The sequence below is a fragment of the Microtus ochrogaster genome, linkage group LG2, assembly GCF_000317375.1.
Source record: "Microtus ochrogaster isolate Prairie Vole_2 linkage group LG2, MicOch1.0, whole genome shotgun sequence".
NCBI classification, from domain to species: Eukaryota; Metazoa; Chordata; class Mammalia; order Rodentia; family Cricetidae; genus Microtus; species Microtus ochrogaster.
In genome coordinates this window covers 13,152,924-13,179,340 of record NC_022028.1, presented here as the reverse complement: position 1 = coordinate 13,179,340, position 26,417 = coordinate 13,152,924, and the positions used below count along the sequence as shown (strand labels likewise).

The 26,417-nt window shown below is 37.6% G+C and overlaps 1 protein-coding gene and 1 non-coding gene across 4 annotated transcripts in view; one reads left to right on the top strand and one right to left on the bottom strand.

Moving 5' to 3' along the window:
- Nucleotides 1-26,417, top strand: part of Adgrb3 (adhesion G protein-coupled receptor B3) — a 704,417-nt gene that overhangs the window by 434,518 nt on the left and 243,482 nt on the right. The window lies entirely within an intron of this gene.
- Nucleotides 23,322-23,418, bottom strand: LOC113457593. Its single transcript, XR_003378140.1, has one exon. It is a non-coding gene; the product is annotated as a small nucleolar RNA SNORD22 (small nucleolar RNA).

Genomic DNA, 26,417 nt, shown 5'->3' with positions numbered 1-26,417 from the left:
GGGGTGCACCCACACACTGAGACAATGGGGATGTTCTATTGGGAACTCACCAAGGCCAGCTGGCCTGGGTCTGAAAAAGCATGGGATAAAACCGGACTCGCTGAACATAGTGAACAATGAGGACTACTGATAACTCAAGAACAATGGCAATGGGTTTCTGATCCTACTGCACGTACTGGCTGTGTGGGAGCCTAGGCAGTTTGGATGCTCACCTTACTAGACCTGGATGGAGGTGGGTGGTCCTTATACTTCCCTCGGGGCAGGGAACCCTGATTGCTCTTTGGGCTGATGAGGGAGGGAGACTTGATTGGGGGAGGGGGAGGGAAATGGGAGGCGGTGGTGGGGAGAAGGCAGAAATCTTTAATAAGTAAATAAATAAAAATCACATAGGTTACCAGCCATGTCCCATGTTGATTCCTTTAAAACAATAGTAAAATTAAAAGAGCTTAGATACACCAAGACACATGGCCACTATAAGTATCTTGGTCCGTAATACACTTAAGAGATTGTAAAGGGTCATGGTCTTTTATCTGGGCAACTTCTAGCACTGTTCCCTGGTTTCCAAAGGGTCACTGGTTTCCTTGCCGATATAGCTCTCAAAGTACCTGTGCAGTGTCAGGGCTACAGATAGAATCACTTGAGTTTCCAGGATCCATGGAAACGGAGCTGAGATCAATTCAAATGTAAACAACTTATTTGCAATCTACCACAATAAAATATGTGTAAATTTATGTCTGTTGTTTTACTGTATCACCTTCTGTCCATTTTTATTCAACGAGTATTTTCTTATTCTTGGGAAATATAGAATAACACAACTAATATATGAATTGTTTGGCAATTTTGGTAGGATTTAGAAAGTGATCATGCTTTTCACAGTGCAGATAATGTTAAATGACTTAAAAATTGACTCTTGCATATAAGAAGTTGAAGGTAAATTTCAAATAAAAGCAATAAGTAATAAATGAGGAGGTGTACAATGGATATGATGTGAGGTCAGCAAGCTTGTATTCGTACATTCGCATATGCAACAAATGCTCTGGTGATTTTTTTTCTTTTAACTTTGAAAACAATTGTAATCTGATTCCAGACCCTAGTCCCTCTACATCTTTATTCTAGCCTACAAAGGACACAGGAAATCAATGGGGAACAGGGGTGTTTCCACTATTACCCACCTCACTAACTACCATGAGTGTTCATTGTCATCTCTGCTGCTTCCTTTCCTCTTGTTTTGAAAGGAGACACTTACCACGGGATTCAGACCTCCCAGCATGCCTGTCTTGCTCTCTTCTGCTGGTGATATAACGGAGTACCCTTCCGTCCTACATGGTCCTCTGCCGCATTCCTATGTCTCAGGAATCTCTCTACTCACAGTCCCAAGCTTATATAGTTGATCTCTTCATTAGTTCCTCCTCCCGACTCCCTTGGTCCTAACCCTAACTCTATTCTAGCAGTTTTTCTCCAGGAGTTTAAGTTTTATAAGAGAAAAGTCAATGAATACTAAAAATAACCCCATGGTGAGATTATATATTTTGTCTCCCTCTTATGGATGATAACCTAAAGGTGGATTGGGTTGAATAGCACACCCAAGGGCATATGGCTACTCAGACCATAGCCGTTTTCAACAACCCCACAAATGAGTGTTCTGGGTACCTTGTTAAACACAGAGGAATCAAATGCTTCAGGACACTTAGAAGTAAAGAGCGTTCACACTATTTTGTATTTGTGGCAGATAGCCACACCTCTCCAGCTGCCCATTACTAAATGCAAGGGAAATGTCCCTACAAGTAGCAGGGCAGATCTTGTTGGGCGTTGGGTTTCTACTACTTTGTGCTTTTATAGGTCTTATTTCTGCTATCCCTTCAAATGCTGAAAACGCACTAAGATACATTTGTATGTTCTCCACCAACCTGTAAAAGAAAGTAACTCACCCTTTGAAGGAAGCGGAATTATCTGCCCTCCAGCCAATCCATCTCATTTGCCATCTCTGGTCAGAGCCATTTGTTCACTATGGGAATTCAGTGGGTTCAGCAGTTTTCTGGAGACTGGCATCAGGTTCTGTGATTACAAAGGCAGAAAAGGCACATACATCAAGGGATTTCAATTGTGAAGGATTGTATGGCTGGGGCAATGCTCCTCTGTGTAATTTCAACTGTAGAGCTGAACGCTGTGCTGTTTCTCTGTAAGAGACCAGCAGAATGTCCAGCTGGCCAAAGGTAAACAACATCCCGGTTTCATACACTCAGAGGCTTCTGCTAGGGCTCACTGCAGGAGCACACATATGCACATATGCAGCCTAGTACTGTCCTACTAGTAAAAGGCAAAACAGCAGAAACTTGTTCCCATCTCAGTGTTAGGTTTAAACAATAACCTGGCTAAATTTTCCAAATCTCAAAACCTAGTATTACTTTATCAGAGATTTGCGTGCTATTATTACACATAAATCTCTCTAATAATTATCTTCCCCCAAAGAATTTCTAAATAAATCTATGATGGCATTTCTAAGTAGCAAAACAATAGGGAGTGACTACTCTTTGTTAAGCTTCTGTATGAAAATTGCATGGTGTATATAAAGGCATTTCATCATAATTAGTCTTTTTCTAGTACAAAAATTTAAATATATTTCTTTGTAGGTACACTAACAAAGGATTCAAAAACCTACTTTTCATAAAACTGAAGATTTTCTTCTAGTTCACTCAATGTTTATGCAAAGATTACTTTCAAATGCATGCCATTTTAATATGTATTATTAAATGTACCCTCACAATAAATAAAAATCATGATTTAGTAACTAGTTTTTCATCATCTTATTTGGAAATACTGTTCAGATAGGGAGAATGAGTTTTCCTTCTCATATCTCTTTTTTTGACAGTAGGCTTCTTCTTATGAGAAATTATCCAGAATGGATGGATGTCCAGCAATCATAGAATATGATGTTTATGATTTACACAATGGAAAAAGTGTTAGATAGACAGTAGAAACACGGGATAAGAAGTGGAATGGAAGTAATTTCTAATATCACTTCCATTTGTAACAACCCTCTGACTTGTGGATAAGGAAGCTGACATTGTGGATTTGGATGAGACAAAACTAAAATGCTGTGTCTTAAACATATCACTTCTTCCAGTTCATTGTGTGTGTGTACCTTTGTTTGCACACATGTGTAAATGTAATGGCAGTTTTGATATTAACTCAGTAGTGAGGAATAAGCTGTTAAGAAATAGAAGACTGGAGTAGAGTTCATATTTTAGTTAGGGAAATCCACAATGCTGTTTTTTTAAGAAGTGAAATCAGGCTGAGGTTTGCATGGCAAGTGGGATATCCCTTCTCCCCCACCAGGGAGAGTTCTGAATATATACTGTGAGGACCGCAGCAGGAAGAGGTTTGCGACATACAGGGAGCTGAAAAGCCAATGGTGTGCTCGAGAAAGGGGTGGGATATGTGTCTCATTTAGAGGGTACATACTTGTGTTCTCAACTAGAAAGCTTGAAAAGTGAACATTAATTTTCTTTTATTTTTTGAACATTAATTTTAAATATTTAAACTTTAAAAATGAATGGGGTAGTGTAGAGAAGGGTGCAACCTTAGATACAGAAGAAAAGTAGCATAAACTGGAATTCTCACCAACCTCTACCAAAATGTTAATTATTCATATCAGAGAGTTAGTCCTTTTCTTTCCTGAGTGCAGTGGGAGACTACAGAAGGATTTTCCATCCATAGGATATTCTGTGGCTTATATTTTAATGAGAACTTTATTAACCCTGTAAGATTCTGATTTGATAATTTTTTTTAAGATTTATTTATTATGTATACAGTATTCTTCCAACATGTATGCCTGCCTGCCAGAAGAGGGCACCAGATCTCATTATAAATTGTTGGGAGTCACCATTGTGGTTGCTGGGAATTGAACTCTCTGGAAGAACAACCAGTGCTGTTAACCTCTGAGCCATCTCTCCAGTCCCTGGTCATATTTTTTTTTTTAATTTAAGCAAATTAAAGAAAATTGATGTCATTTTTGGTCAATGTGCTTTTTCAAAAATGATAGTTCCACTAATGAAATAAATAAAAAAATTTCAGGAACATGTTTTGTATTTCTAAGAGATATGTTACGCTTCCTCAGACACACTTCTTTGGACATGCTTTCAAATTCAGGTGTTCAGGGGCAAAGAGCAATGTATCATCAGTGTTACCAACTCTCAGTACGAATCCCAGGTCCCCATTTCTTTGTCTGTTCGTACCTAAACATGTGGAGCTACTAATCTTTAAAGAACTCAACAGAGAAAAGAAATTTCAATTAGTCATATTTTCTGGTTTGGAAATAAAGTGTACCGCCAAAAGATGCATGTGTTTGCAGTATTTTCCCCAACTGGAGGCAGTACTGAGAAGTGAGATGTGTCCATAAACCTACAACAATAGTCTACAATAGATTGATTTTTTTGGTGAGCAGGGTTTAGTTGGAGAGAGTAGGTTGTTAGGTGACACATTTCTGATGGGACTGACACCTCGGACCTCCGTCTCTGTTGGCTTCCCGGATACCATGGAACAGTAAGAACATACAACATCCCCATTGTCAGGGTGTTTTATCTGAACTAACACCAAAAGCCTTGGACCCAGCCTCTTGGACTGTGAAATTTCCAAAACCATGAACCAAAATAAATCATTCCTCTTTCAAATTCATTGTTTTCCATGTATTTTAGCACAGGAATGAAGAATGAAGAACTGTTGAATATACCATGATGCAGACAATACACCATAATACAGAAAACAAACTATGGGTTTTAATTCTTATTTAAGTAACGAATATGGTAGATTTTATTAACCCTGTTTTATGTAGAAAAGTATCAGTCTTTGTGGTATGTAGATGACTTGTCTAATTATGTCACTAGTAAATAAAATACTGAAGTAGGTCTCCAGGATTCTGATGGAAGGACCGCAATATCTACTCTTCTAGCCTGAGATAGCAAGTCAATAGCTACTCTGAGTTGTTCTGGTGCAGTCCTGAGAGTAGAAAAGAAATAAATAAATGCTTTTGGCAACTCTAGTTACAGCAGGTCTAGTTCTGTTCCCATTTCTCCCTTCTGTTGTTTTACTAGAAACAACTCGTAGTTAAAACTTGTCAAATTACAGATTTTTTTTCTCTTTTATGGTACATCTTATTTTTTTAATTTCTGCCTTTATTTTTATTAGTACATATTTATTATGCACAATGGTTTCATTGTGGCGGTATTTGCATGCATGTATATAATGTATTTTCACAACCTGAATCCTGCTATCTCTCTTGTGTCCCTTCCCCCTCCCACCCTACTCCTACTGATCCACTCTCTCTTCTCACTAGTCCGCTCTTTTCCCTTATTACCCTTTGTCTTCCTTAGTTTTGGTTTGATTTGCTTTGACTACCCACTGAGTTTCTTTAGTGTTGCTCAGAGGATCATGATTGGGGAGCTGGTTACAAAGTCAAGGACATCTTACAATTACCCCATTGAAGAAAATGTTTCTTCCCTCCCCCAGCAAATGCTTACTATGAATTTATTTCTACAATGAGTAAGTAGTCACATAAGAAATACTTTACCTGTACCATATCTTGTTCTTACCCTTTGTTATTTTTCTCCAAAGTGGCAAAAGATAAGTTATTTGTAAAAATAATAGAAGTTTAAAACATCCTAGTCTATTTTGTGCTACCTTAACAGAATACCACGGACAATTTATTATGATCCGAAATTTAAAATCCGTAGATTCTGAAGGTGCTGCATCTATTAAGGGCCTCTAGCTGTGTCGGCTCATGATGGACAGCAAATGCGGTGAGAACAGGAAAGGGTTCTGTGGGCTTTTGTTACCACTCTTAGTATTGCAAACTCACATCCATACTAACCATTACAGTTCATCCATGAGGAGCCATAGCCTGGCTACCTCTTAGAGATCTGTCCTCTCCTCCTTATTGAATTAGTGATGGTGTTTCCAGAAAATTGCTAGGCGTGGCCACTCCTACCCCCAGTCTTGGCACTCAAGAGGCAGAGGCTACTTGTTCATGGTACCTGGTTTTGTGAGACTGGCTTCATTTGCTTATGTGATTAAGTCCAGTTTTATCTATTTTATAGTAAATAGCACACCTACATTTTTCTTCATGCCTTAAAAATATTCCACTGTGTATCAATATCAGGTTTTTCTTTTCATATTCCTCTATTACTTAGCTGTTGTGAAAAGTTCTGGAAAACATTAATGTGCACTGTGATGTTGATTCTTTGGGGTCAAAAGGCAGGAAGAGTATAGCTGAGGCATTAGGCAGACCTGTTTTCAGGTGGTTTTTGTTGTTGTTTCTTTCATCTCCATACTGATTTCCATAAAGGTTGGACTGATTTACAGCATTTATTGTTGCTTTCTACTGTTTTTTTTAGGTTTATTTTTATTTATGTGTGTGTGTATGTGGTTCTGTACAAATGACTGCAGGTGCCCTTTCAGGTCAGAAGCCCAAGATTTCATGAAATTAGACTTATAGAAGATTGTGAGATGTCTCCCATGAGTGTGTAACCCAAACTCAGTTCTTCTTCAAGAGCACTATAGGCTTTTAACCATCTCAACTTCCCAATTATTATTTTCTTAATGATTGAAATGCTGATTGGAATGATGTTGAATCTCAATGTAGTTTGTTTTAATTTTTATTTCTCTAATGACTAGTGGGGTTATTTTTCATATTTATTGGTTATTTATATTTCATCTTTTGAAAGCACATATTATCTATGTTTTTTATGTTTTCTCATTTTTGTATTATTTGTATATTCTCGGTATTAAGCTTGTTGTCTCTATAACTAGCAAATGTTTTCCTCCACTCTGCTGACTACCTCTTTACTGGATAACTGACCCCTTTTCTGGTGATGATATCAATATCATGAGTTCCCATTTTTTAGATTTTTTCCTGAGTTATTGGAATCCTATTTAGAAAATCTTTTTCTACATTTATTTTTGTGTTGTTGTTTTCTTATTACTGTTTTTTCTGCTAATAGTGTCAGAGTTTCAGGTACTACATTTATGTCTCTGATCTACTTAGAGTTGATTTATACACATGACAGGAGGGATAATGTAGTTTCCCACTTTTACATATGAATACTCATTTTTCCTAATATTGTTTGCTAAAAAAGCTATCTCGTCTGAAATTTTTATCTTTAATTTTTATTTTAAAAAGTCATATGAGTGTAGCTTGATGTGGTTATATGTTGATATTCTTTTATTGCTTTAATTTACTTATCTGAACCTACGCCAGCACTGCTGTACTTTTGTTATAATCGTTCTGTAACATAGCTTAAAATCAAGTGTGGAGATAGGTCCAACTTTATTTCTGATTAGGATGACTTTGGATATCCAGGTTATTTTGTATTTTCACATTAATTTTAAGATTTTTTTTCAATTTCTGTGAAAAATGCTACCAGAAATTTAATGATTATATTGACTACATGGGTTGCTTTTAGCTATAGTATTATTTCTGAATATTAATTCTTCCGATCCGTGAACACATGAGGTACTCTGTCCACTTTAATCTCTTTCTTTCAGTTATAGTCAAAGGTTTTGGTCGTCATGGTGATGGTGATAGAGATGGTGGAGGTGGTGGTGAAGGTGGTGGTGGAGTTGGTGTTGGTAGTGGTGGTGGAGGTGGTGGTGGTGAAAGTGGTGGTGGAAGAGGTGGTGGTGGCGGTGGTGGAGTTGGTGGTAGTGGAGGTGGTGGTTAGGGGTGGAGGTGATGGTGGTGGTTGGTGGTAGTGGTGGTGGAGGTGGTGGAGGTGGTGGAGGTGGTGGTGGTGGTAGTGGAGGTGGGGGGTGGTACTGGGGGAGGTGATGGGAAGAGGTGGTGGTAGTGGTGGATGGTGGTGCACACGTGCATACATGTTTGGTTGGCTTGTAGTAATTACAAATGGGGATCTTTTTCTGATTTTTTTCTCATCATTTTTGCTATTCATTCTGATTAGTGTTTACACTGGTTGTAAACAGTGTTGGTTCCTCTGAGAAGGAATCGTAGTTGAGAAAATGTCTCTATAATACTGGTCTGTGGACAAGTCTGTGAGGCATCTTCTTGATTAATGACTGGTGTAGGAGGGCACAGTCCAATATAAGTGATTTCAACCCTGAACTGGTGATCTTGTATTCTGTAAGAAAGCAGGATGACCAAGCCATGAGGAACAAATCAGTAAGCAGCACTCCTCTGTTGCTTCTGTATCAACCCCTGGGTTCCAGTCCTCATTTCTCTCAGTGATTGGTTGCGACCTAAGAGTTATAAGCTGAAATAAACCCTTTCTTCCCCAAGTTCCCTTTGGATATGTTTTATCACAGCAATAGAAACCCCAACTAAGATAGTGTAAATTGTTAAGTTGACAGGACTTATAACCACCTAGGTAAGAACCATTCAGGCACAACGAGGGATTTTGTGGGTAAGACCACTTTTGGACATGACTGTGGAGTATTACTATTTTTTTAGGTGTCACAACCCACTGTAGGTACCACCAATTCCTTCATAGGGATTCTTAATTAAGAGAGTCTTCCAACAGACAGGGCCAGTCTTAGGTAGACAATATCTCACTGTGCCCTTCTTTTCAGGAGATCCCAAACAAGTCAACAATTAAAGCTAGTCATCAAAAGCTCCCTGGCTTGTCACCTTGACACACAAACATACCACTTTACACCATAAACTATTCTTTCCACCAACCTCATAAACTACAGCTCACCTTTAAAAGTTCAAAGTCTCTTTAAAGAAGAGACTAATATATAACTATATGATGGCATAGACTAGCATTCTTATTATGTAAATGGAAAAACAGATCATCACAAGAAACAATTAGATCCAAAAAAACCCATATCGGGACAATTATCAAATCCTATAGCTTCATGCCCAACATCTGCTTCTCACCTTCTAGGTTCAAAAAGCTTAAGTAGCCCCACCCATCCAAGTCAGCCACCTGCAGCACATACAGCTTCTACCTTGGGCTGAGGCTGGCCCCATGCCATAACTGCATTCTCTTTGGCTGATGTCCCTTGGCTGTAGCATCCGCAGTACCCCAGAGTCTCCGTTCCAGTTGAGGCTTCACCTCCAGTTTTATGTAATTGTTTCTTGGGGCCTCCAGACAGGGACTTCTACTTTGCCACACACTGTTAGGCCTCAGGTTCTTTCTAGGACCACCTCTATTATGAATCTTTCATATCTTGAGAACCAGAACATAGAGTCAAGGCTTACATTGCCAAGTTCTTCTGCTATCCCAGCCTCCCTGGACCACAGATACAGCCTCAGTGTACTGATGTCAAGGAGACATGTCCTTATTGTGCCAATGAACCACAGGGAGTTTCACTTCACTGGTGCTAATGTCTTTGATAATTGCAGCTCACCTTCAGTCCTAGCCTTATCACCACCCATAGAGTCTTAACCAAAAGTATCACATGAATAGCAACATCCCTGCATAGGATTAAAAGAAAAAAAAAACCCTCTGTTCTTCTAAAGTGTCATAAGTCAGGCCTTGATTGTGCACACATCTCTCTGTATCCTTGTTTTCCAAGGTTTCACTAAAACAGTTCATTAAACTCTGCTTCCAGCATTCAGTGACTTTTCTGACCCAAGGTCCCTAATTCTTCTACAACCACTAACAGTCCACAGGCCACGTGTCATGAAAAGCACATATTCAGTTTTATCAGAGTCACAACCCCACTTCCTTAGCACCAATTTCTGTCATTGCTTCCTTTTTGTTCTATGAATTAAAAAATACCTAACGAAAAGAAACAACAGCGAAACAACAGCAAAAGGATGTCTTTCAGCGCACAGTTCCATTTTACAAACCATCATTGTGGGAAGCTGGGGCAGGAATTTCAAGTGGTTTGTCGTGTGTGTGTGTGTGTGTGTGTGTGTGTGTGTGTGTGTGATTCTAGATTTTCTTATTTAAATCTTGATTTCTTTGTTGATTCACTTCTTATTTAAATACCTGCCATATTGATGGCCTTACTAAATTTTTAATTTTCAACCTTTCTGTTTGTCTCTTTTTAAAAGTGTTTTTATCTTCTCATTGAACTATACTTTCATGTCTTGTATTCACTTTCTTATTCCGTTCATCTGTTTGCCTTCTCTTGGAATTCAGTCATGCATTTGTATTCTCTTTTTTATCTTCATTTCACTTTCTTTTTAAAAGCAGTTCTATCTGCTCATTGAACAACCTATGTTTTGTATTCATGCCTTTATTTCATTCATCTGTGTTCGCCTTCTCATGGAATTCATTCAGGCATTTGTATCCTCTTTGCTATCTTTGATATATTTATTTATCATTCTTTATACCTTTGCATCTGAGATTTTTGTCTAATTCATTCTCATTGGGGGAAATTAATTTACAGAAGTCATGTAGCTTGGATCTGTCATGTTTCTGTGTCTTTGTATTTATCCATCAGCATTTATAGTCAGATCATTTGGGTTTTTTATCCCTCATGTTCTCTCCATGAATATATTTGCAACATTCACAGAGGACTGAGTTCTGGGTTGTAGTAGAGTTGGACTGAGGTATCTTTTTCCTCAAGTAGACTGATGTTTGGGGAAGAGGACAAAAATACCTGAGAGTAGAATACTGTTTGCTAAGACATTCTCTGACAAAGAGTAGAGCCACTGTGAAAATACAGGAATAACCAAGTTAGAAACTATCACTTCTTAAGTCTCAATTATTTCGTGAATTAAAGGAATGGAATACTAAGAAATGCTGGGTGCAGTAATGCATTTGTTTCTCTGGACACTAGTTGAAAACAGAACACAGGAAGACTAATGATTAGTATGGAGTTAACAGAAAACGAGTAGAGGAAGGAAGAGGAAGTGCAAAGAGAAAGAGTAGTTTGAATCAAAAGAGAGTAGTAAGAAAATGGGATCAGCTATTTAAAACAACCTGGGCTGTCTGGAGACTGAGGCATAGCTATTTTGCAAACTGGGCTGATCTGTGTTCTCTGGGAGCTCCTATCCAAAGGAAAATTATAAAGAGAAGAAACAAAGAGAAAAAAGATAAAAGAGGAAGAGGCATTAAGAAAGAAGAGGGCAGTGTCGGCCTGAGGTTATGTTTTGCCTGGAAAGATGTGAGCAAACACCTATTTAACCCAGCAAAGGCACCAACAGCAAACCTAAGAAAGCATTCCATCAGGTCTAGATTAGTGAGCAGGTTAGTTTATTGGTGTTATTAGAGCAGGACAGGCATTCTGCTCTTGTTCTCCTTAAACATCTGCACTGAGAGTTCAGAGGTGATTTTCTGTGGTCTCTATCTTAAGTGTAGCTGTTGTCAATTTTGTCCCTGGGAGGTGGAGAGTTGCCTCAACCTCCCAATCTCTCTGGGTAGACTCTGAATTTCTTCTTTGTAATGCTCTATGTCATGTTGCTATCAAACTGGGTGGTTATTAGTCACCAGTACTTCTTCTGAGAGGCTGTTATTCAACTTTCTCCAGTTTATTTCCTGTAAATTCTAGCTGACCACACCTGCGTGTCAACTGGCATCTTCCTTAATCTAACACTAATTTTACATTGTTTATTATACAAAATATCAAAGATATCAGAGATGATTTCATTTTTATTTAGATTTAATGAAGTATTTTGATAAAAAGATTTTTGTTTATTTAACAAATGGAATATCCTTATACAGAAACATTAGAATTAATTAAATTAAAACATCCCAATTAATCACACTGAAAATCACTTAGAGACCTTTTGAAATCAACAGGGGTTGAATTATATCAAGTGGTGTTTTGCTATATAGAGTAAGTTCTGTTTCCTCTGGGAATAATAGCTCAACTATCAGGGAAAGCACTTAGCCCACTGCACCGAGTTATTTGCTTTTGGATTTGGCCTCAATGTGTATATTAACCAACTTTACTCTTAACCACGCAATTTGCTTGAGGGTAGGCGCATGACATTACTAGGATCATTCAAACCACAACTCACGACTTTTTCCAGAACAGTAAATATCCTTTTGCGAGGTCATGAATAGCCCAGCGTTTCATCCTAGTAACTGCTTACAGGTGCCTTGTAACCTTGAGAAGGCAGCACTGGGATGAAACTGGATAATGTTGAAGCCCGGAGTAGAAGCAGAACAAAAATACATCCTTGGTGATGGTATAAAGCAATTGACCCCAGTCTAGTTGTTATAGTTAGGGTTTCTCTTGCTGGGACAAAACACCATGGCGAAAAGCAACCTGGAGAGGAGAGGGTTTTGTACAGTCTATGGCTCTTAGCCTACACTTCAGCACTCAGGAAGTCAGGGCAGGAACTGAAGGCAGGTACCTGGAGGCAGGAACGGAAGCAGAGACCATAGAAGAATATGGCTTGCCTGCTTGCTTGTGCTCTCATAGCTTGCTCAATTGACTTTCTTATACCATCCAGGGTCACTACCTAGGGTTAGCACCTCCCACAGTTGGCTGGGCCCTGCAATGTCAATCATGAATTAAGAAAATGATCCCACGGACTTATCCGTGGGCCAATCTGGTGGGAGCATTCTCTCAAATGAGGTTCCCTCTTTTGAGACTAGCTAGTGTCAAGTTGACAAAAACTAGCCAGCACACTAGTTCCTCAACTGAACGGCCAAAGGTGTTTGTCTGGTTAAGTCACTTCGAATTTAGTTTTCTGGGACATGGTTCCAAGGTACTTCTAACTGAAGTAATGAGCTATTTTTGGTGAAAATTCTATCTCATGTAAAAAGCATGAGGAATTAGGAACTAAACAATGGAGCATGCATGGGCCAACAGCTGTTTAAAAAAAAGAAAAGAGAACAAAGAAAGAAAGAAACTCTCCAGGATAGTCTGCACAGGAAAGGAATTATTTACAAGTGTGATGGCGTATTTGACATGTGTCAGGATGTGGATCACTTTTAATGGATGTGGACAATCATGTAGAGTTACACGAATGTGGAATCCTTGCAAGGGTCCAAACGACTTGAAGGCAGGAAATCCTGATGACAAGTGGACCCTGTGGTTTCTTTAGAAGACAGATACAGACATTGTTGCAAACAAAGATAAAAATTCAGAAGCTCAACAAGGAAGTTTGGTGTTCCCTTCTTCACCTCCCTCTGCAGGCCAGCGGTCTAGTGACAATAGCCAGCCCTGGTTCCCATGGGAACACTTGAACCCTCTTCTCCTATATCTTGCAGCCCCCTTTGCCATCTTTTATTTGACTTCCAATTCTGGTCCGTCCTTTTCCAACCTTTGGAAGAAAAAAAAAAAGGGAGAAAACCCACTTTTCTTAACAAAATATTATCTGACAATTTGTTTCCTATAATATCCTATTTTCCACAATTTAGTCAAAATCATATGACTTTCCTGGATGCAACTTCCTCAAAGTTGAGGCAGCTAATGTCTGTCTCGAGTTCTCTATTGTCCTTATGGTCCAGAGGTGTGACAGTGGAGAAAATCTCAGCTGTTTCACAAAGATATTTCTCCAGGTCCTTATAAAAGTGTTCTCTATCTACCATCTATCTTCTATTTACCTACTTTGTATCTACCTATATATGGGCACATACGTATCCCTCTCTAGTTCTTTCCTATAGGAATTCTAATTCTCAAGTGATATGACAAATTAATAACTCAATTTCTAAAATATGAAACTAAATAAAATTATAGCTAGTAACTATAATATAATGTATAAATTTCAGTTAATTTGTAGTTTTCAGTAAATAAGAAGGAAAGAAATTTTATTTTCATTTTCATTCCATTTATTTCAAAAGAATTGTATTCATATAAAATGACTAAACATATTAGTATGTTTTTTGAAAAAAAATTTGAAGGTCTATTTATTTTTATTTTACATGTCTGCATGTTTTGCTTGAATATATGCACGTGTGTCATGTGTGAGGCTGGAGTCTACAGAGATTAGAAGAGGGCACTGGATTCTCTGGAGCCAGTGTTTTGGATTGCTGGGAGCCACTATGTGGGAGCTGAAAACCAAACCTAGATCCCCTGCAAGAGCAGCGAGTAGTCTTAACTAATGAGACTACTCTCCAGTCTTCCTAGTCCCAATAATACCTTACTTTTTAATTTCAGGAAACATGTTTTTTTTTTCATTTCCTGGCATGAAAATGTGATAAGGATGAATTTACTAGAATGAGGCTATTAGTCAATTAGTTATGCTTCTGGGAAATTATTTATTCAAAGTTTTTTTTGTTAGGAGCAGGGGGAATAATTTTTATCTTTATGACTTTTCCTAATAATGTTTTGTAGTATCCAATAATTGAATGACTGTTACTTTAGGTGTGATTTAAATGCACAGTGGTGACATGGAAGTCACCTACAAGCTGAGGTAAAAGAAGGGGTCTCTCTGTTAAATATACTAGGACAGAGGTTTGCATTGCCTCATTTCCTGGACTCCAGAGTCTAAGTCTTGGAAGTTTCTCATAGCAAAGACAGTGACTATTACAAGTAAAATCATTCTGGAGGAAAAAAAGGAAAACACACCAGTCACTTCCTGTTGGGTTCCATAATTTTTTATATTAGATCACTGCACCTTTATTAACATTTGTCCCAGTTTAATACCCTCCTTGTTTTAAATTTTCCACTTCTGACAACTCTTCCGTTAGTGAAGATAAAACTGTTCTTTTTTTTTTCTGACTTGAATCCATGCTAATTACATCAAGTTTAAGAGAAAGGGAGGCAGGGATACAAAGAAATTCTGAGAAGCAATGAGGCTGGTAGGATAGCTCATTGGTTAAGGAAGAATATTTCTCTTGAAGATGATCCCTACCAGCATCTCACTGTTTCATGTCTCACAACCTCCTGGAGCCATAGCTCCATAGGAGGTGGTACCCTCTTCTGGATGCTGTGGGGATCTGCACAAACGGGCACATAACCACACAGAATCTCTGTGTGTGTGTGTGAGTCTCTCTATGTGTGTCTCTCTCTCCCTCCCTCCCTCCCTCCCTCTCTCCTTCTCTCCTTCCTCCCCCACTCTGTCACACACACACACATCACACATACATAAATGTTAATACAACTAATCTTTTAATGAATAGAAGTACAGAGGAAAGATTTGTCTTGGAAAAAAAAAACGATTTGCATGATTTTGGAACTGGCAACAGTAAACTCTGTAACCCATGGAGCTAATGTTTGATAGTGCAGTCCTGAGTCAAAATCGGTAGGTCATGCCCACATGTGACAAATCAGAACGGATTCTCTGTAGAGTCCTGAAGCAGATTTCTTCGTCACCAGGAGCCCTCAGTTTTTACATGGAAAAGCTTTAGTTGGCTTGATGAGGGCCTCAAAAAAATAAATTAATTCAAAAGTAAATTGGATGCAGGGCAATTTACTTTTCCTTAAGTCAGCTGATTGTAAATACCAACCCCTTCTACAGGAGCATGAAAACTGATCAAAGAGCTGAGCATCATAGTCTAGCCAGACCAAGACACAATTAACCACACTAGCCTTCCAGAAAACACCTCCCACATATATGCTTTTCTCCTGGACTTGTTGGACTGCAATGGCAGAGAAGCCAAATGGAATTAAGGAAACTGTATTTAGGTTCAGTGTAGGTTTTAAGGAGATTATACATGAACGAGATTTTTTTTTTCAAGACCTAGATTGAAGTGAAAGTCATGAATAAAAATAATAAAACTTTCTTTGATGATTTTCAGGTTAACAGTCAGAGGAGTTTGGGGAAAAAAGACAATGGATTATGGATGCCTATGCCTATAGGTTGTAGTAAAAACTGAAGGCATTTTCTTGCCCTAGGTGGGATTAAGGGGTTAGAATTTCTGGAAGATGAAATATTCCTCCACTGCTGTGCCTTCTTTAGGGTTAGCACTGCGAGGGGGAAATGAAGGTGCATGGTTTTCAGAAAGGAGCTTTTATTAACCAACTAATAGTCCTTGGGTAGGCGGCTCATTGCCTGGGGGCAGAGCCTTGTGAAAGCACAGTAGCAAAAGGCTTGCTGAGCTTGCTAATGTCCACTGAAGCACATGTTTTGCTAGTGCTTCAGTGCCATGGCTGCCTAGACTTCAGAACTCAAAAGCCCAGGGGATGCTTCCTCTACTTTCAACTAGTTATTTTTCTTGTAAATTAAAATTAGGAGAAAATTATAACCTATATCTGTAATCAAACCATCCATCAACAACATTACAGCATGTTTTAATGTTTTAATGACAGTTCTAACTCGGTGTGAATGTGAGTGTGAATTTGATTTTGGATATTGGTAGAATATAGCTACAAACATGGGCTAAGAGTTTGTATAATCCTTTATACTATCCCTTTCATCTATTGCATCAATAGAGTTCCTTCTCAATTTACATCCTATAGATGCTTTTAGGGCTGGATAAAATTCCAATATCTTAACATTCTCAATAGTAGTGTAATTCACTAATAACATAGAAAGTTATTCTTCTAAAATACACATTCCTGAAATTCTGTAGTTCTCAGGACACCCTTCTTTAAACAGGCAGTATAGAAAGAAATCCATTAGCACACCCTAAATCATTGTCCTCTAATAAGAATCGAATTACATCAGGCACAATTCTTGGAGGCAGTAGGTAATACTTTAGGAGTAAACATTAGTTTAAAATTTCATTATCTCAAGTTCAGAAACAAGAGTGATGAATCAAGGACAATTCATCTTTAAATTTTTCATTATCTTTAGCTCGGAGGCAGCAGGCTCCACAGCCAAGACAAATTTCCAGTGCCCTCTAACTATTGTCTTGTCATCTCGTGTCTGAGTATGATGTGTTTTATTGAATTAGATTAAAATTAAGTCTGGAAGATTATTATGCAATGGTCTCTGAAGAACACATGTTCCCCCACCGATGCCTGCTTTATGAATTGCTAATACCCACAGTGCAAAGCTGCTTTATTCAGTTCTAGAATGACTATCTCAAAACATGTAAAGATAACAGTATTATCTAATTGTAACAACCAATTTCTCTTCCCTGTTTTTTTTTTAAATTCTTCTATCAATATATGCATTTCCAAAGTCATAAAGATAACTTCGTAATTAACAGTTTTAAGTCTGTAGGCTATATGATACAGCAATAGGCAGGAGCTCCTAGAGGTATTTGGCTATATTATTAATTACACTGAGGAAGCAACTAGATCCCAGTGTCACTCTTTGAAACATACAGTGAATATCAAACAATGGTGTTTCTTTCTTGGAGACCAGAGCATCTCCACCTAACTTACACATTGCATTGTTGACTGAAGATGAGTCCTGGGGTTTTGCAGTGATCACAATCAGCATGCCAAGAATCAACCTACTCTAGCAAATTAAATATGCAATATTAAACAAGATTTTGGATCAACTAGGATGAACCTAAAGGAGAGACTCCCAAATCTTCAGCAAGGAACGTGGTCAGCTAGCTACACAACCAATACTTCTGTTCCAATGAAAAAGCCCCCAGCAAAAACACAAAGTTTCAGAGGAATATTCCAGGGATGTTATACACCAAGCAAGCAGAAGTGGCACCCTGCTGCTCCTCATATTTACCTCATTTCAGCTCTACATTCAGACTTCAAGTAGGCAAATGTGGGAGCCATGTTCAGGTGCCTTAGTTGCCAGAATCCCTGGCTCATAACACATTTTGGGATCTTAATTTCTGAAGTAAAAGGGGTCATAAAAACCACAAGACTGGGTTAATGTTAAGGATATTAAATCGCAGCCTAAATGTGCTCAATATTAGATTGATACTAGAAACTCATAGACAGCCAACTGCTTTGTCAAAAATTGTTCCTCCTCATAGAAACTATAGACTTCATTTAAATAAGAATATGTTACTATGTAAGGTCTTAAAACATACTGCTTAATAATTAAGAGAAGAATTTACATTTTGATATATATTATAATAAAATTGCTTCCTGATACCAATATTCCAATTCTTTTCTTTGAAATGCAAAGTATATGATAATTGTGCATTAAAAGAGTTTGACACACCTTTAATTCCAGCACTCACTCCACAGATAGAGGCAGGTGGAGTCTATTAGTTTTAAGCAAATCTGGTCTACAGAATGAGTTCCAAAACAGCCAAGCTGTTACACAGAGAAACCTTGTCTCAAAAAATGAAAAAAAAATAGACATGATTAAGATATAATTTTACTTCACTCATCAAAATATTAGAAACTTAACAAATACTGGTTAATTATAGATAATACAAAACTTTAATCTATTATTAATAGTGCTGTAAGTTCACATACCAATATATAAATATCCTTCTCCCAGTTGAAGAAAATTTCTGACTTATGCAGATGTCAGAAATAATTGATATTTTATTTTAAATACCTATCTTAGCTAGAAATTACTCACAGAGAAAGTGTGGAATGAATGATTCTAAGAATGATCATTAACATGACACATTGCTGTATGATGAAGTGTTAGGTTGATGTGAAATGTTATCCATATATTCAATAAACTTTTACTCATGCTTAGTATGTAAGAGTTTCATAGGAGAACTCGGAGTAGTCCAGTGACCAAAGCAATTGTCCTTATCCTCTTGGAACATTTATTTAATGTGTGTAGATGATAGACAAGAAGTTTTGTAAGTTACCGAGAAATGCTGGCAGGTAACAAGTACTTTAAGAAAAAAAAAGGGGTGAAAAAAAGGCCCAATGATTAAGAAAATTTGTTGCTGTCATAGATGACCAGATTTGGTTCCCAATACCCACATAGGAAAGTTCACTACTGCTTGTAACTCCAGCTACAGGGAATTCCTGCCTCTCTTCTGGCCTCCAAGAGCATCCACATGCATGCAGACCTATACACATACAGACAAAAACACACAGAAATAGATAAAAGCAAAATTAATCTTTTGATTTAAAATTGAGAAAAAAGTGGAGCAAAATGATATCATAAGGATTACAGAGGGCTCTGTTCAACATAATCCTTGCTGGTAAAAGCGTTTCAACACAGACCTGAAGACAATTGGAAAGTATTCATGAGGCATTATTTGGAGAAAGAGACTTCCAGGCATTAGACTTGGAAGAGCAAGAGGCTGTATGGCTTGGTGCAGTAAGCATGAGGAGCAGCTCAACTTGAGTTGAAATAACAGCCTCTGTAGGCTATGCAAGAGTCACCTGGGAAATTGTAGCAATCAATCCTTGACCTATTCAATGAGAAAGCAGTTGTGGACCCTAGCATTTGGTACTCTAACCAGATTTAGATTTTGCCCTACATGCGACAAGATCATCTCTATGAGTCTTAATTTCTCTAACTTTAAAGAGTGGGTAGTAGAGATGAAGATTAAGACTGACACCCACCGTGCATCTCAGATACCAGATAAACACTAGGAACAAGAAACAGAAGACAGTGGATCGTGATAGGAAAAACAATTTTCCTCTGTTTTTATGAAATTTTAAAGAAATTGTAACAATTCCATGGGAAGAAGTAGGGTTTTTGTTTGAGCTGGTTAGACCTATAAAACACAAGTAATAGGGAGATGTCTCTCCAGCAGCATGCTGGTGGTTCTCCTTGGCATGAACCAGGATCCTGGTTGCTTGAGTATGATCATTTCTTCACTGCCATATACAAAGAATAGTGTGTATTTTTTTATCACAACATACAAAATTATGTTTCAATACTAATTTGTTTCTCCAAGTTTAAGCCCTTATCATTTTATATCTGTTTAAATGTGGCTTATAATCTGGGATTTTATTTCTTACTTCACAAAGTACATTCTAATGTCTACGATTTTTATAGATGTCTGCAGATAAGCTAAAAATAATGTGGGACACAGAACCATTTCCCTAGGAAAACTCATTATCCTTTCATTCTGTTACACGAGAAGATATTCAAGCTGGGTAAATCTACATCGTGAGAAAGCAATGGTTTGGGCATTAGAGGGCTTATTATACAGAAAATGTTCTAAAGTACAAAGTCACAGATAAAGCCTCTTGTCGGATGTGTGTGTGTGTATTTCTTAGTTTATGATGTATTGTCTGTGATTCAATAATAAATGCTAAGAGCAGGAGGAGAAATAGTCTTACCCACAGAAGATTACAACAATTGGTAATCTAATACAAAATGGTCAGCTCTGAAAACAAACATATAAGTAACATTATACAGACTGAGCAGGTCATATATAGGGATTTATTTGGATGTACAATTTATATATATTCTTAGCAACAAGTAGTGAAGAGGGGGGATATGAATTTGAAAGTAAGAATTCTGACCTATCTTCTTCTCAGTGACCATTCCTCCTATTATTGATTTTATCATTTTAAAAAATCTTACTATAGCTACATGCTAATGTTCCATAAAAGATTCTGATGTTCTTTTTGTGTTTCCATGTCTTTAACATTTCCTTTTATAATTCCATGTAGTAAGCCTTAACTATACTAGAGAGGACAAAAGCTAAGGTGTATGTCCAACCTTGCGCTGATTCTTTCCTTTCTGCACATCTGTTATTTTTCCTCTAAACAAGGATAACAACAACAATACCTACAGTGTAGGAATATTATAGAATAGAATTTTGACTGATTAATATTTGCAACTTACTTTTAGATGTCTTGAGTGGTACAAGAATGTTCATTTCATTCAATGTTCAAAGATTTTTTTTCAATATTAGCTCCACCTTTACTACATTGCAGCCTTATTTTTATGATGAGATACTTTCATATCTTCTGAGGGCAAAAATATTTCTTTTTTTCTTAAATTAATTATTTCTCTTCCCTTTTGAGCCTGCCATTCCATTTCCATTTCCTGGAATTATTTTTATTTTTGTCATAAATTTTCTTCAAGAGCTTAGAGATGCTTGCTTGAATCAGAAGAAATTAATAGGACAGAATGTGAGTTCATAGTATCTACACAGCCGGCAAGAAGAATACTGTGTGTGTGGTACACATCTTTTTCTCATCCATAACATCTTCTGTGGCAAGCTGCTTTCTGTAGTTCTATTGCACCTGGGAGACAGGCTTTCTCCTGCAATACGTGCTCAAGAAACATCCAAGCAGGTCAAACTAATGCTGGCCAAATGAGCTTCTTAGACAATATTACCTTTCTCTACCTGTATCATACATCTACAACATTTCTGGCAATCTAGATTTTCAATAGAGTCATCTCGAAACAGATCAGAACCTTTCTTTTGGGTATTTCTAAGCTTCAATAAAACCATTTTGTCTGCATCTCCTAATGTCTGAGTGTATGTGTTCCTACACCCTAAATTCATATGTTAGAATCCTAACACCCAAGTGACACTTCTACGAGTTAGAGATACCTTTGGGAAGGAATGAATTATTGCCCTTGAGAGGTCGGTGCCTTTATATAAGATATCTTAGAGAATACCAATGCCTCTTACACAGTCTGAAGTTATAGCTAAAAGGTGCTATTTACAAACTGTCCACCAGATATTTTAGTACTTCATCTTGTATTTCATTAGCCTCCAGAAATGAAAGAAATTTCTGTTATCATTAAGCCACTAGACTATTGTTTTGTTGCGTCAATGCAAACAGTCTAAGACAGTAAGCTAAAGAGGATCAAGCACCTGCCTGGACCAACAATTTAACGTCTTTAACTAATCTGTGATTTCTCTAGTGCTTCTAAAAAACAATACTGCTTACCTCCAACTTTGAAGGCATGTTGATCTGCTCTGATTTCTGTTTTAGTCTCTTTCCATCTATATCTGCTTTTCAAGAGCTACTGCTTGGCCCTTAAGGCCTGTTTTTAAGAACTGATTTATAACATTTTGGTAAATTAAGGAAAACAGCCAGAGCAATGAAAAGTTTGTATCTGCCAACAATTTGGGCCATAGTTGAGTTCATGACTCTTATTTGTGACTCCTGTGTTTTGGCTCTGGTTAGTAATTTCAGAATATGAACTACATATGTCTGTGGTCTAAAGTAAGAGTTTCTAACACAGACAAGTGCATAATATCAGAAAATTGCCTCAATGTCTTACTCCAGGTTCTCCAGAAAGACAAAAAAGTGAGAAATTCACAGAGATAAAGATATGGTAAATAGATGATAGGTGTGTATGTAGACACCAGACACATTCATACATGACACAAAGGTAGATGATAGAGAGACAAAGAGATACATACATACACACATAGAGATACTATATGCATGTACATGTAAGAAAGATTTATTTGAGCAAAAAGCTTACAGAATTATGGAAGCTGAGCATTCCCATGAAAATTAAAAAACAGAGTAGTTGTTTTTTTTTTAAAAAAAAGTCTGAGTCTAAGTCTGAAGACCTTACAGTTATCTAAGGTAATAGTAAAATCCCTGATACCACATGCCCGAGAACCTAGGAGGCCGCTAGAATAAGGTCCTGTTTCCAAATTTGAGAGTATAGATTTCTCATGTTCCAGATCAGTCAAAGATGATCAGTTACATTCTAAAGTGGAAGGAGGAAGACTTCACCTTTACTCTGCATTTGCGTTATTTGTCCCTGCCTTTATTGGATGGTACTCACCCAAATCAGATGATGCTGTATCATCTTTGTTCATCCCACTGACTCAAATGGCAGGGGCAGGAAACTCTGACACACATTTCCACAAATGATGCTCACTGCCAGTTCCCTGCAGAATCCTCTAATCCAATCAGGTTAAAGCATAAACCATCATACTCCTCTTCCTTTACAGCTTCTCCCTTTTGACTCTAAACTAAAGGTGCTGAATTACTGCAGTTGGGATCTCCACACTTAAAAGAAGAGGGCCACATTCTCAAATGTAGCCATTGTTAGTCAATAAATGAATGACTTAATACTGTTAATTAGAACTTCTCCCATAAGCCAAGCTTTCTTCTTTAGCTAAACATGAGACAGAATTGCTTTCCTTGTATTTGGTGCTAGGGATTTAAAATTGAAGGGAAGGAGACAGAGAGGGTTTAGTGAAAAGAGGAAATGGCTGAGAACAACAGGTGGGAAAAATGTGAGAAAAATTAAATTCTCATTACTATTTATGGGGATAGATTGTGGGTATGTTTCTTTGTCACCTCTCTATTTCAATTTACAAAAAAAAATATTATTCAAACACTGTCTAGAATTTGCCTAATTGCAGGTCATCTTAATGCCTACAACAACATAAAATAATCATATGGATGAAGGAGCAATAAGAATGAATGGCAAATGGGTAAAAATTACCCTTCCCTTTGCAGAAGGCCATAGGGACATACAGCAGATGACAAGTAGTATTCAGCAAGCCAAGCTACCAGATGAGTGATTCCTGTTGGGGAGCCGCACCTGGTAAAATCCATGGAGTTTCTAGCTGTAGAAATCAGCTGCTCCTGTCTGTAATTTCTCTCATAACCACTTCATTTCTTCTTTAAGAATAGCTTTGAGTGCATTCCCACTGCTTGTGTGTTTAGCTCAATAAAATATTCCATCTACTGGGCACGCATACAGCTGTGACTATAAATTGATCTGCTTTAAGGAATGTCTTAGTCAATTGGGAAGGGAAAGAATATGGAAGGGGTTCACCTTTTCAGGCTCTGGTGCTAGGACAGGAAGTAAGATGTGTGAAAGTTTCTTCATGGGAAAAGAAGGAGACATTTTTTTAATAGAAGAGAAATAATGGTAATACTTGAATATGAACATGTATTTATTTAGGGGGCACAATGGCTTTCCATCTGAAATTGGTTGGGAAACAGTAGGTCTCCAATAGCTCTATAAGGTAGAACAGAATATGGTTTTTACACGAAAAATAAGTATTAAATGAAACTGAGACCGTATTAAATAAGAGTAAGAGTAAATAATAAAAGAAATATATGAGCTGGGCAGTGGTGGCGCACGCCTTTAATCCGAGCACTCGGGGAGGCAGAGGCAAGTGGATCTCTGTGAGTTCAAGGCCAACCTGGTCTACAAGAGCTAGTTCCAGGACAGGCTCTAAAGCTACAGAGAAAGCCTGTCTCGAAAAACCGAAAAACAAAAACAACAACAACAAAAACCAATGAAATATATGAGCACTTTCATATCAAGCCAGAGCTTTGTATTTAATGCATATTTTTTGATCCGTTAATACTATATTAGTATGTGTTACATGAAGACACTTTACAGATGCTTTCTAATAAAGTGTTTTATTTATAGTTAAATAGTAATTTCTTTCAATTCTAAGAGATAATCTATCCAAGTGTGTCTCCATCTTGGATTAAATTTATGGACTTTCTGCTCACTCACAAATATCTCTACAACTTCTAACACTTAGATAAATATATTCACACAGACTAGTTAAATATCACTCACAGTTAATCTCAACCATCAAATCCATAGCTGTAAAAACCGAAAAAGAGAGCAGGGATGTACCTCAGTGGGAAAACACATGCTTAGCAGGCACAAGGCAAAGCAAATAACCGAGCACTCACCACCATCACCCATAACAAAAAAACATTTAGAAAATTTTCATTATCATTATGAGCCACCAAGTTCATTTTATTTATTATCACACTTATTTGATCTTCCAAATCAGGATATGGGTCATTACCTATGGATTAATTTCATATAGGATATGCTTACATCAATAGTATTTTCACAGGAATATACTTGAAACAAATCAAATTTCACCTTTTTTTTTCTTTTTTGAGACAGGGTCTCTCTAACTCTGGGTGGCCTGGAAGTTATTATGTAGTCCAGGCTGGCCTCAAACTCATAGAAATCTGTCTGCCTCCTTCATACTGGAATTGATGATGTACGTATCATGATGAGTACCCCACCAAACTTTTCCCTCCTGCCTTTATGTTTGTGTGTTATTGAAGGTGGTTGTCTTGGTTACATTTCTTCTACTGGTAAGAAGAGACACCATAACCAAGTCAGTTTATAAAGGAAAAACATTTAATTGGGGTTTGCTTACAGTTTCAAAGGGTTAGTCTGTGATCATATGGCAGGAAGCATGGTAGCAAGCTTGTACACGTTGGACCAGTATCTGAGAGCTTACACGTTGGAGGTAGAGAGATTAAGACGGTTCTGGTGTGGGCGTTTGAAACTGTAAAGGCCACTCTGATGACATATCTCCTCCAACAAGGCTCAACCTCCTAAACCTTCCTCCAAATAGTTCTACCAACAAGAGAGCAAGTGTTCAAACACATGAACCTATGGGGCTATTTGTATTCAAACCACTACAGTGGTATTCTTTTTATTTTAATTTTTGCTATTTCTAATTTTGCATCTCTGTGACTGCCGGTGAGAACAATGGAGTTGGGTACCCAGAAGCTACACCTGTGGTGGTTGTAAGCTGGTAAACTGCCTGACCTGAGTGCCTGGAGAGAAATTCGGGTGCTCTGAAAGAGCAGTATCTTCCTTTAATATGGAGCCGTCTCTTTACCCCTGAAGATGGTATGCTTAAACGGCAATCTCAAATATGGATTCTTTAGTCATTTGTTATATGAAAAATGATGTGCCCTGTACTCTATGCAAATAGCCCTTTGTTTCAAAGTTTCCCATTTGTCTCTGTTGTGGCAGTGTCTGAGCTGTGTCCTGTCTTTTTATGTCTGCTTTTGATCTCTGACTCCTGTTAAATCTGATCATTGTATGCAGGGCAATCTGACCCATATGCTATACAAATTGCTTTTGAGATATGAAGCCTCAAGATCAGATAATGTCGAAATCTGCCACAACAATTTCTCAGTGCTCTCTGTTCCATAAAGTGTAATTACCTCTTTTATAATTATATAAGGTCTCGATGACTATGTTGCTTTTAAAACATTATGAAAAGAAAAAATGCTTTTTAAATTTTAGGCGGATGATGCTTTTAATTTTAGAAATTAAATACTGATATCCACTACTAAATGGTCACTTTCTGCCAAAAGTGTGTGTGTGTGTGTGTGTGTGTGTGTGTGTGTGTGTGTTATCTAAAGAAAATGGCTGGTGACCCCATTCTTTCACTTATTTATGGGTTGTAGTTTTACACTACTGAACACAAGTAGAATCTGCCCTTCTGGCAAGTTTCCCAAACTATCTGAAAATAATTCAATTAGTGAAACCGACCCTTTATTTAGCTAGTGAATGAGGGTATGGTAGTATGGTTATTTCCTTAGATTTAAAACTGCAAATTCAGCTTCTAGTACAGTTTCTGTTCATAATTGAGAGGCTAGGGAAAAACTATTTGGTCTTTCTACGTCTTACTTTTCTCTGTTATAAAATGAATATGTACTATTTATTCATCCAATGTATATAGAAATAAATGTACATAAAAAAGCACTACTGGGTCATAGCATTATAAACATATGGCCTTTTCCTCTTTTTTTTTTGTAACTAGAGGAATGTTCTTTTATTCTAAAATAGGAAAAACCTTCATTTACTTGCTGTGGGAGCTCCTTCCGCTCCTTCAGCCAATAGCCTTTAAGATACCAGCCCACTCTGGTGTGGTCTCTTAAAAAACAGTTTTTAAAGCAAAAGAGACCACGCCCAAGTGGGTTGGTATCTTAAAGACTATTGGCTGAAGAAGCGGAAGGAGCTCCCACAGCATTTACTTACAATCCCCAAGTGTGTGTGTGTGTGTGTGTGTGTGTGTGTGTGTGTGTGTGTGTGTGTGTTGTAAACATGT